Genomic DNA, 8,532 nt, shown 5'->3' with positions numbered 1-8,532 from the left:
CGGCCCGCATGCCTTGCTACGGCGTCGCCCAACAAGCCATGCCACGGCCTCGGCCCGCATGACATGCCACGGCCTCGGACCGCATGCCTTGCTACGGCGTCGCCCCACATGCCATGCCACGGCCTCGGCCCGCATGCCATGCCACGGCCTCGGCCCGCATGACATGCCACGGCCTCGGCCATCATGCCATGCCACGGCCTCGGCCCGCATGCCTTGCCACGGCGTTGCCCAACATGCCATGCCACGGCCTCGGCCCGCATGCCATGCCATGCCACGGCCACGGCCCGCATGCCATGCCACGGCCACGGCCTCGGCCCGCATGCCTTGCTACGGCGTCGCCCAACATGCCATGCCACGGCCTCGGCCCGCATGCCGTGCCACGGCCTCGGCCCGCATGCCGTGCCACGGCCTCGGCCCGCATGCCTTGCCACGGCGTTGCCCAACATGCCATGCCACGGCCTCGGCCCGCATGCCATGCCATGCCACGGCCCGCATGTCTTGCCACGGCGTTGCCAAACATGCCATGCCACGGCCTCGGCCCGCATGCCTTGCGACGGCGTCGCCCAACATGCCATGCCACGGCCACGGCCCGCATGCCATGCCACGGCCTCGGCCCGCATGCCATGCCACGGCCTCGGCCCGCATGCCTTGCTGCGGCGTTGCCCAACATGCCATGCCACGGCCTCGGCCCGCATGCCTTGCCACCGCGTTGCCCAGCATGCCATGCCACCGCGTTGCCCGGCGTGCCATGCCTTAGCCTTGGCCAACATGTCGAGCCACGGCCTCGGCCCGCATGCCATGCCATGCCACAGCCCGCATGTCTTGCCACGGCGTTGCCAAACATGCCATGCCACGGCCTCGGCCCGCATGACGTGCCACGGCCTCGGCCCGCATGACCTGCCACGGCCTCGGCCCGCATGCCTTGCTACGGCGTCGCCCAACATGCCTTGCCACGGCCTCGGCCCGCATGCCATGCCACGGCCTCGGCCCGCATGACATGCCACGGCCTCGGCCCGCATGCCTTGCCACGACGCCGCCCAACTTGCCATGCCACGGCCTCGGCCCGCATGCCATGCCACGGCCTCGGCCCGCATGACATGCCACGGCCTCGTCCCGCATGCCTTGCTACGGCGTCGCCCAACATGCCATGCCACGGCCTCGGCCCGCATGCCATGCCACGGCCTCGGCCCGCATGACATGCCACGGCCTCGGCCCGCATGTCTTGCCAAGGCGTAGCCCAACATGCCATGCCACGGCCTCGGCCCGCATGCCTTGCCACGGCGTTGCCCAGCATGCCATGCCACCGCGTTGCCCGGCATGCCATGCCTTAGCCTTGGCCAGCATGGCATGCCACGGCCTCGGCCATCATGCCATGCCACGGCCTCGGCCCGCATGCCTTGCCACGGCGTTGCCCAACATGCCATGCCACGGCCTCGGCCCGCATGCCATGCCATGCCATGCCTTGGCCTTGGCCAGCATGACATGCCACGGCCTCGGCCCGCATGCCTTGCTACGGCGTCGCCCAACAAGCCATGCCACGGCCTCGGCCCGCATGACATGCCACGGCCTCGGACCGCATGCCTTGCTACGGCGTCGCCCCACATGCCATGCCACGGCCTCGGCCCGCATGCCATGCCACGGCCTCGGCCCGCATGACATGCCACGGCCTCGGCCATCATGCCATGCCACGGCCTCGGCCCGCATGCCTTGCCACGGCGTTGCCCAACATGCCATGCCACGGCCTCGGCCCGCATGCCATGCCATGCCACGGCCACGGCCCGCATGCCATGCCACGGCCACGGCCTCGGCCCGCATGCCTTGCTACGGCGTCGCCCAACATGCCATGCCACGGCCTCGGCCCGCATGCCGTGCCACGGCCTCGGCCCGCATGCCGTGCCACGGCCTCGGCCCGCATGCCTTGCCACGGCGTTGCCCAACATGCCATGCCACGGCCTCGGCCCGCATGCCATGCCATGCCACGGCCCGCATGTCTTGCCACGGCGTTGCCAAACATGCCATGCCACGGCCTCGGCCCGCATGCCTTGCGACGGCGTCGCCCAACATGCCATGCCACGGCCACGGCCCGCATGCCATGCCACGGCCTCGGCCCGCATGCCATGCCACGGCCTCGGCCCGCATGCCTTGCTGCGGCGTTGCCCAACATGCCATGCCACGGCCTCGGCCCGCATGCCTTGCCACCGCGTTGCCCAGCATGCCATGCCACCGCGTTGCCCGGCGTGCCATGCCTTAGCCTTGGCCAACATGTCGAGCCACGGCCTCGGCCCGCATGCCATGCCATGCCACAGCCCGCATGTCTTGCCACGGCGTTGCCAAACATGCCATGCCACGGCCTCGGCCCGCATGACGTGCCACGGCCTCGGCCCGCATGACCTGCCACGGCCTCGGCCCGCATGCCTTGCTACGGCGTCGCCCAACATGCCTTGCCACGGCCTCGGCCCGCATGCCATGCCACGGCCTCGGCCCGCATGACATGCCACGGCCTCGGCCCGCATGCCTTGCCACGACGCCGCCCAACTTGCCATGCCACGGCCTCGGCCCGCATGCCATGCCACGGCCTCGGCCCGCATGACATGCCACGGCCTCGTCCCGCATGCCTTGCTACGGCGTCGCCCAACATGCCATGCCACGGCCTCGGCCCGCATGCCATGCCACGGCCTCGGCCCGCATGACATGCCACGGCCTCGGACCGCATGCCTTGCTACGGCGTCGCCCAACATGCCATGCCACGGCCTCGGCCCGCATGCCACGGCACGGCCTCGGCCCGCATGCCTTGCTACGGCGTCGCCCAACATGCCATGCCACGGCCTCGGCCCGCATGCCATGCCACGGCCTCGGCCCGCATGACATGCCACGGCCTCGGACCGCATGCCTTGCTACGGCGTCGCCCAACATGCCATGCCACGGCCTCGGCCCGCATGCCACGGCACGGCCTCGGCCCGCATGCCTTGCTACTGCGTCGCCCAACATGCCATGCCACGGCCTCGGCCCGCATGACATGCCACGGCCTCGGACCGCATGCCTTGCTACGGCGTCGCCCAACATGCCATGCCACGGCCTCGGCCCGCATGCCATGCCACGGCCTCGGCCCGCATGCCATGCCACGGCCTCGGCCCGCATGCCATGCCACGGCCTCGGCCCGCATGCCTTGCTGCGGCGTTGCCCAACATGCCATGCCACGGCCTCGGCCCGCATGCCTTGCCACCGCGTTGCCCAGCATGCCATGCCACCGCGTTGCCCGGCGTGCCATGCCTTAGCCTTGGCCAACATGTCGAGCCACGGCCTCGGCCCGCATGCCATGCCATGCCACGGCCCGCATGTCTTGCCACGGCGTGGCCAAACATGCCATGCCACGGCCTCGGCCCGCATGACGTGCCACGGCCTCGGCCCGCATGACATGCCACGGCCTCGGCCCGCATGCCTTGCTACGGCGTCGCCCAACATGCCATGCCACGGCCTCGGCCCGCATGCCATGCCACGGCCTCGGCCAGCATGCCTTGCCACGACGCCGCCCAACTTGCCATGCCACGGCCTCGGCCCGCATGCCATGCCACGGCCTCGGCCCGCATGACATGCCACGGCCTCGGCCCGCATGCCTTGCTACGGCGTCGCCCAACATGCCATGCCACGGCCTCGGCCCGCATGCCATGCCACGGCCTCGGCCCGCATGACATGCCACGGCCTCGGACCGCATGCCTTGCTACGGCGTCGCCCAACATGCCATGCCACGGCCTCGGCCCGCATGCCACGGCACGGCCTCGGCCCGCATGCCTTGCTACGGCGTCGCCCAACATGCCATGCCACGGCCTCGGCCCGCTTGCCATGCCACGGCCTCGGCCCGCATGACATGCCACGGCCTCGGACCGCATGCCTTGCTACGGCGTCGCCCAACATGCCATGCCACGGCCTCGGCCCGCACGCCACGGCACGGCCTCGGCCAGCATGCCTTGCTACGGCATCGCCCAACATGCCATGCCACGGCCTCGGCCCGCATGCCATGCCACGGCCTCGGCCCGCATGACATGCCACGGCCTCGGACCGCATGCCTTGCTACGGCGTCGCCCAACATGCCATGCCACGGCCTCGGCCCGCATGCCATGCCACGGCCTCGGCCCGCATGACATGCCACGGCCGCGGCCCGCATGCCTTGCTACGGCGTCGCCCAACATGCCTTGCCACGGCCTCGGCCCGCATGCCATGCCACGGCCTCGGCCCGCATGCCTTGCCACAACGTCGCCCAACTTGCCATGCCACGGCCTCGGCCCGCATGCCATGCCACGGCCTCGGCGCGCATGACATGCCACGGCCTCGGCCCGCATGCCATGCTACGGCGTCGCCCAACATGCCATGCCACGGCCTCGGCCCGCATGCCATGCCACGGCCTCGGCCCGCATGCCATGCCACGGCCTCGGCCCGCATGACATGCCACGGCCTCGGACCGCATGCCTTGCTACGGCGTCGCCCAACATGCCATGCCACGGCCTCGGCCCGCATGCCATGCCACGGCCTCGGCCCGCATGCCACGGCACGGCCTCGGCCCGCATGCCTTGCTACGGCGTCGCCCAACATGCCATGCCACGGCCTCGGCCCGCATGCCATGCCACGGCCTCGGCCCGCATGACATGCCACGGCCTCGGACTGCATGCCTTGCTACGGCGTCGCCCAACATGCCATGCCACAGCCACGGCCCGCACGCCGTGCCACGGCCTCGGCCTCGGCCCGCATGCCTTGCTACGACGTTGGCCAACATGCCATGCCACGGCCCCGGCCCGCAGGCCATGCCACCGCGTTGCCCGGCGTGCCATGCCTTAGCCTTGGCCAACATGTCGTGCCACGGCCTCGGCCCGCATGCCATGCCATGCCACGGCCCTCATGTCTTGCCACGGCGTTGCCAAACATGCCATGCCACGGCCTCGGCCCGCATGCCTTGCTACGGCGTCGCCCAACATGCCATGACATGCCACGGCCTCGGCCCGCATGCCTTGCTACGGCGTCGCCCAACAAGCCATGCCACGGCCTCGGCCCGCATGCCATGCCACGGCCTCGGCCCGCATGCCTTGCGACGGCGTCGCCCAACATGCCATGCCACGGCCTCTGCCCGCATGCCATGCCACGGCCTCGGCCCGCGTGACATGCCACGGCCTCGGCCCGCATGCCTTGCCACGACGTCGCCCAACTTGCCATGCCACGGCCTCGGCCCGCATGCCATGCCACGGCCTCGGCTCGCATGACATGCCACGGCCTCGGCCCGCATGCCTTGCTACGGCGTCGCCCAACATGCCATGCCACGGCCTCGGCCCGCATGCCATGCCATGCCATGGCCTCGGCCCGCATGACATGCCACGGCCTCGGACCGCATGCCTTGCTACGGCGTCGCCCAACATGCCATGCCACGGCCCCGGCCCGCATGCCTTGCCACCGCGTTGCCCGGCGTGCCATGCCTTAGCCTTGGCCAACATGTCGTGCCACGGCCTCGGCCCGCATGCCATGCCATGCCACGGCCCGCATGTCTTGCCACGGCGTTGCCAAACATGCCATGCCACGGCCTCGGCCCGCATGCCTTGCCACGGCCTCGGCCAACATGCCATGCCACGGCCTCGGCCCGCATGCCATGCCACGGCCTCGGCCCGCATGACATGCCACGGCCTCGGCCCGCATGCCTTGCTACGGCGTCGCCCAACATGCCATGCCACGGCCTCGGCCCGCATGCCCTTCTACGGCGTTGCCCAACATGCCATGCCACGGCCTCGGCCCGCATGCCTTGCCACCGCGTTGCCCAGCATGCCATGCCACCGCGTTGCCCGGCGTGCCATGCCTTAGCCTTGGCCAACATGTCGTGCCACGGCCTCGGCCCGCATGCCATGCCACGGACGGCCTCGGCCCGCATGCCATGCCACGGCCTCGGCCCGCATGTCTTGCCACGGCGTTGCCCAACATGCCATGCCACGGCCTCGGCCCCCATGCCTTGCCACCGCGCTGCCCAGCATGCCAATGCACCGCGTTGCCCGGCGTGCCATGCCTTAGCCTTGGCCAACATGCCACGCCACGGCCTCGGCCCGCATGGCTTGCCAGGGCGTTGCCCAACATGCCATGCCACGGCCTCGGCCCGCATGTCTTGCCACGGCGTTGCCCAACATGCCATGCCATGCCACGCCACGGCCTCGGCCCGCATGCCATGCCACGGCCTCGGCCCGCATGCCATGCCATGCCACGGCCTCGGCCCGCATGCCATGCCACGGCCTCGGCCAGCATGCCATGCCAAGGCCTCGGCCCGCATGCCTTGCCACCGCGTTGCCCAGCATGCCATGCCACCGCGTTGCCCAGCGGGCCGTGCCGCGGCCTCGGCCCGCATGCCTTGCGACTGCCTTGGCCAGCGTGCCATGCCACAGCGTGCCATGCCTTAGCCTTGGCCTACATGCCATGCCACTGCCTTGGCCAGCATGTCGTGCCACCGCCACGGCCAGCATGCCATGCCGGTCCGTTGCCCAGCATGCCACGGCCGTGGCGGCATGGCAAGCCACGGCCTCGGCCAGCATGCCATGCCACGGCCTCGGCCAGCATGCCATGGCACTGTCTTGGTCAGCATGCCATGCCATGGCACCGCCTTGTCCAGCACGCCGTGCCGCAGCGTTGGCCAGCATGCCTTGGCCGGCATGCCATGCCAATGCCTTGGGCCAACATGGCGTGCCACGGGCTGGGCCATGCCGGTCCGTTGCCCGGCATGCCACGGCCGTGGCGGCATGGCAAGCCACGGCCTCGGCCAGCATGCCATGCCCCGGCCTCGCCCAGCATGCCATGGCACGGTCTTGGTCAGCATGCCATGCCATGGCACCGCCTTGTGCAGCGTTGGCCAGCATGCCTTGGCCGGCATGCCATGCCAATGCCTTGGGCCAACATGGCGTGCCACGGGCTGGGCGAGCACGGCATGCCACGGGCTGGGCGAGCATGCCACGCCACGGCCTTGGCTAGCAGCAAGGCATGCCACGGCCTCGGCGAGCATGCCATGCCATGCCAAGGCCAAGGCCAAAGCCAAGGCCAAGGCAGTGGGCAAGGCCAAGTCCCTGTGCAAGGCATGGCCAAGGCCAAGGCAAAGGCCAAGGCCGCGGGCAAAGGCCAAGGCCAAGGCCAAGGCCATGGCGTGCCACCGCCTCGATCGATCTTTTTGAACATGATTCTTTTATAATCTTACCCAAACCGTGCAACACAATTAAAAATGCACTACAATCAATTTTAAATGTCATTCCCTATTTTTTTGCAATTTTTCTGGAGCTTTTCGAATTTTTAAAGCCCTTATTTGGCATAAAAAAATCAAAATAAAATAAAAAAAATGAAAAAAATAATTTAATAATTTCTATAATTACTAGTGAATCATCCTTTAATTATGGGAATTTTTCCATAATTTTTTGACTATTTTTATTAATTTTTATTATTTTTTAAGTATTAATATCGAAATAAATTAAAATAAAATATTTTCTGTAAAAAAATATTTTTTTTAATTTTTTTTATGGTGTATTAAATTATTTCCTACAACTTTCATGTTGAAAGTTTTGGCAAAAAACCATTACTTTTTAAAAAAACCCCATTATGACTCCTCGAACATGCTTGATGTTTCCTCCTGCCAGATTGAAAAGGGCTTAACAGGCTATTATAAGGGGGGGGCACCTCCCTTGCCCAGGGCAAGGCAGTGGCAGGTACGCCCCATGTTGGGCGCGGCCTGGGCTGCGGCCTTGGGTTACATGCACTGCGGCTCGACCGCGGCCTGGGCTGCGGCCTGGGGCGGCTCGGCCGCGGCCTTGGGCGGCCTGGACCGCGGCCTTGGGCGGCCTTGGGCGGCCTTGGGCGGCCTGGGCGCGGCCTTGGGCGGCCTGGGCGCGGCCTTGCGCGGCCTGGGCGCGGCCTTGGGCGGCCTGGGCGCGGCCTTGCGCGGCCTGGGCGCGGCCTTGGGCAGCATGGCGTGGCATGCGCGCGGGCGTGGGCGGCCTGGCATGCGCGCGGCATGGGCAGCACGGCATGGCATGCGCACGGCCTGGGCGGCCTGGCATGCAGCCGGCCTGGCATGCCCGCGGCGTGGGCAGCACGGCATGGCATGCGCACGGCCTGGGCGGCCTGGCATGCAGCCGGCCTGGCATGCCCGCGGCGTGGGCAGCACGGCATGGCATGCGCACGGCCTGGGCGGCCTGGCATGCAGCCGGCCTGGGCAGCACGGCATGGCATGCGCACGGCCTGGGCGGCCTGGCATGCCCGCGGCGTGGGCAGCGTGGCCTGTGCGAATACCGCGCGCGTGGTCTTTTGACCACGGTGCGCGTGTTGCGCGCATGGTCGCGCACGCCTTTGCACGCCTTCGCACGCAACGCACGTCTAGTGATAAGAACCGCAGCCAAGGCAGCCCAGCCCCAAGGCCAAGGCCAGCAGCATGGCATGCCACGGCGAAGGCAGCCCAGCCAAAGCCAGCAGCATGCCATGCCAAGGCCAGCAGCATGCCATGCCACGGCCAAGGCAGGCCAGCCAAAGCCA

This window comes from Camellia sinensis, chromosome 12 (assembly GCF_055761805.1).
Source record: "Camellia sinensis isolate YWXY chromosome 12, ASM5576180v1, whole genome shotgun sequence".
Lineage (NCBI taxonomy): Eukaryota > Viridiplantae > Streptophyta > Magnoliopsida > Ericales > Theaceae > Camellia > Camellia sinensis.
This window is presented reverse-complemented; position numbering follows the sequence as displayed.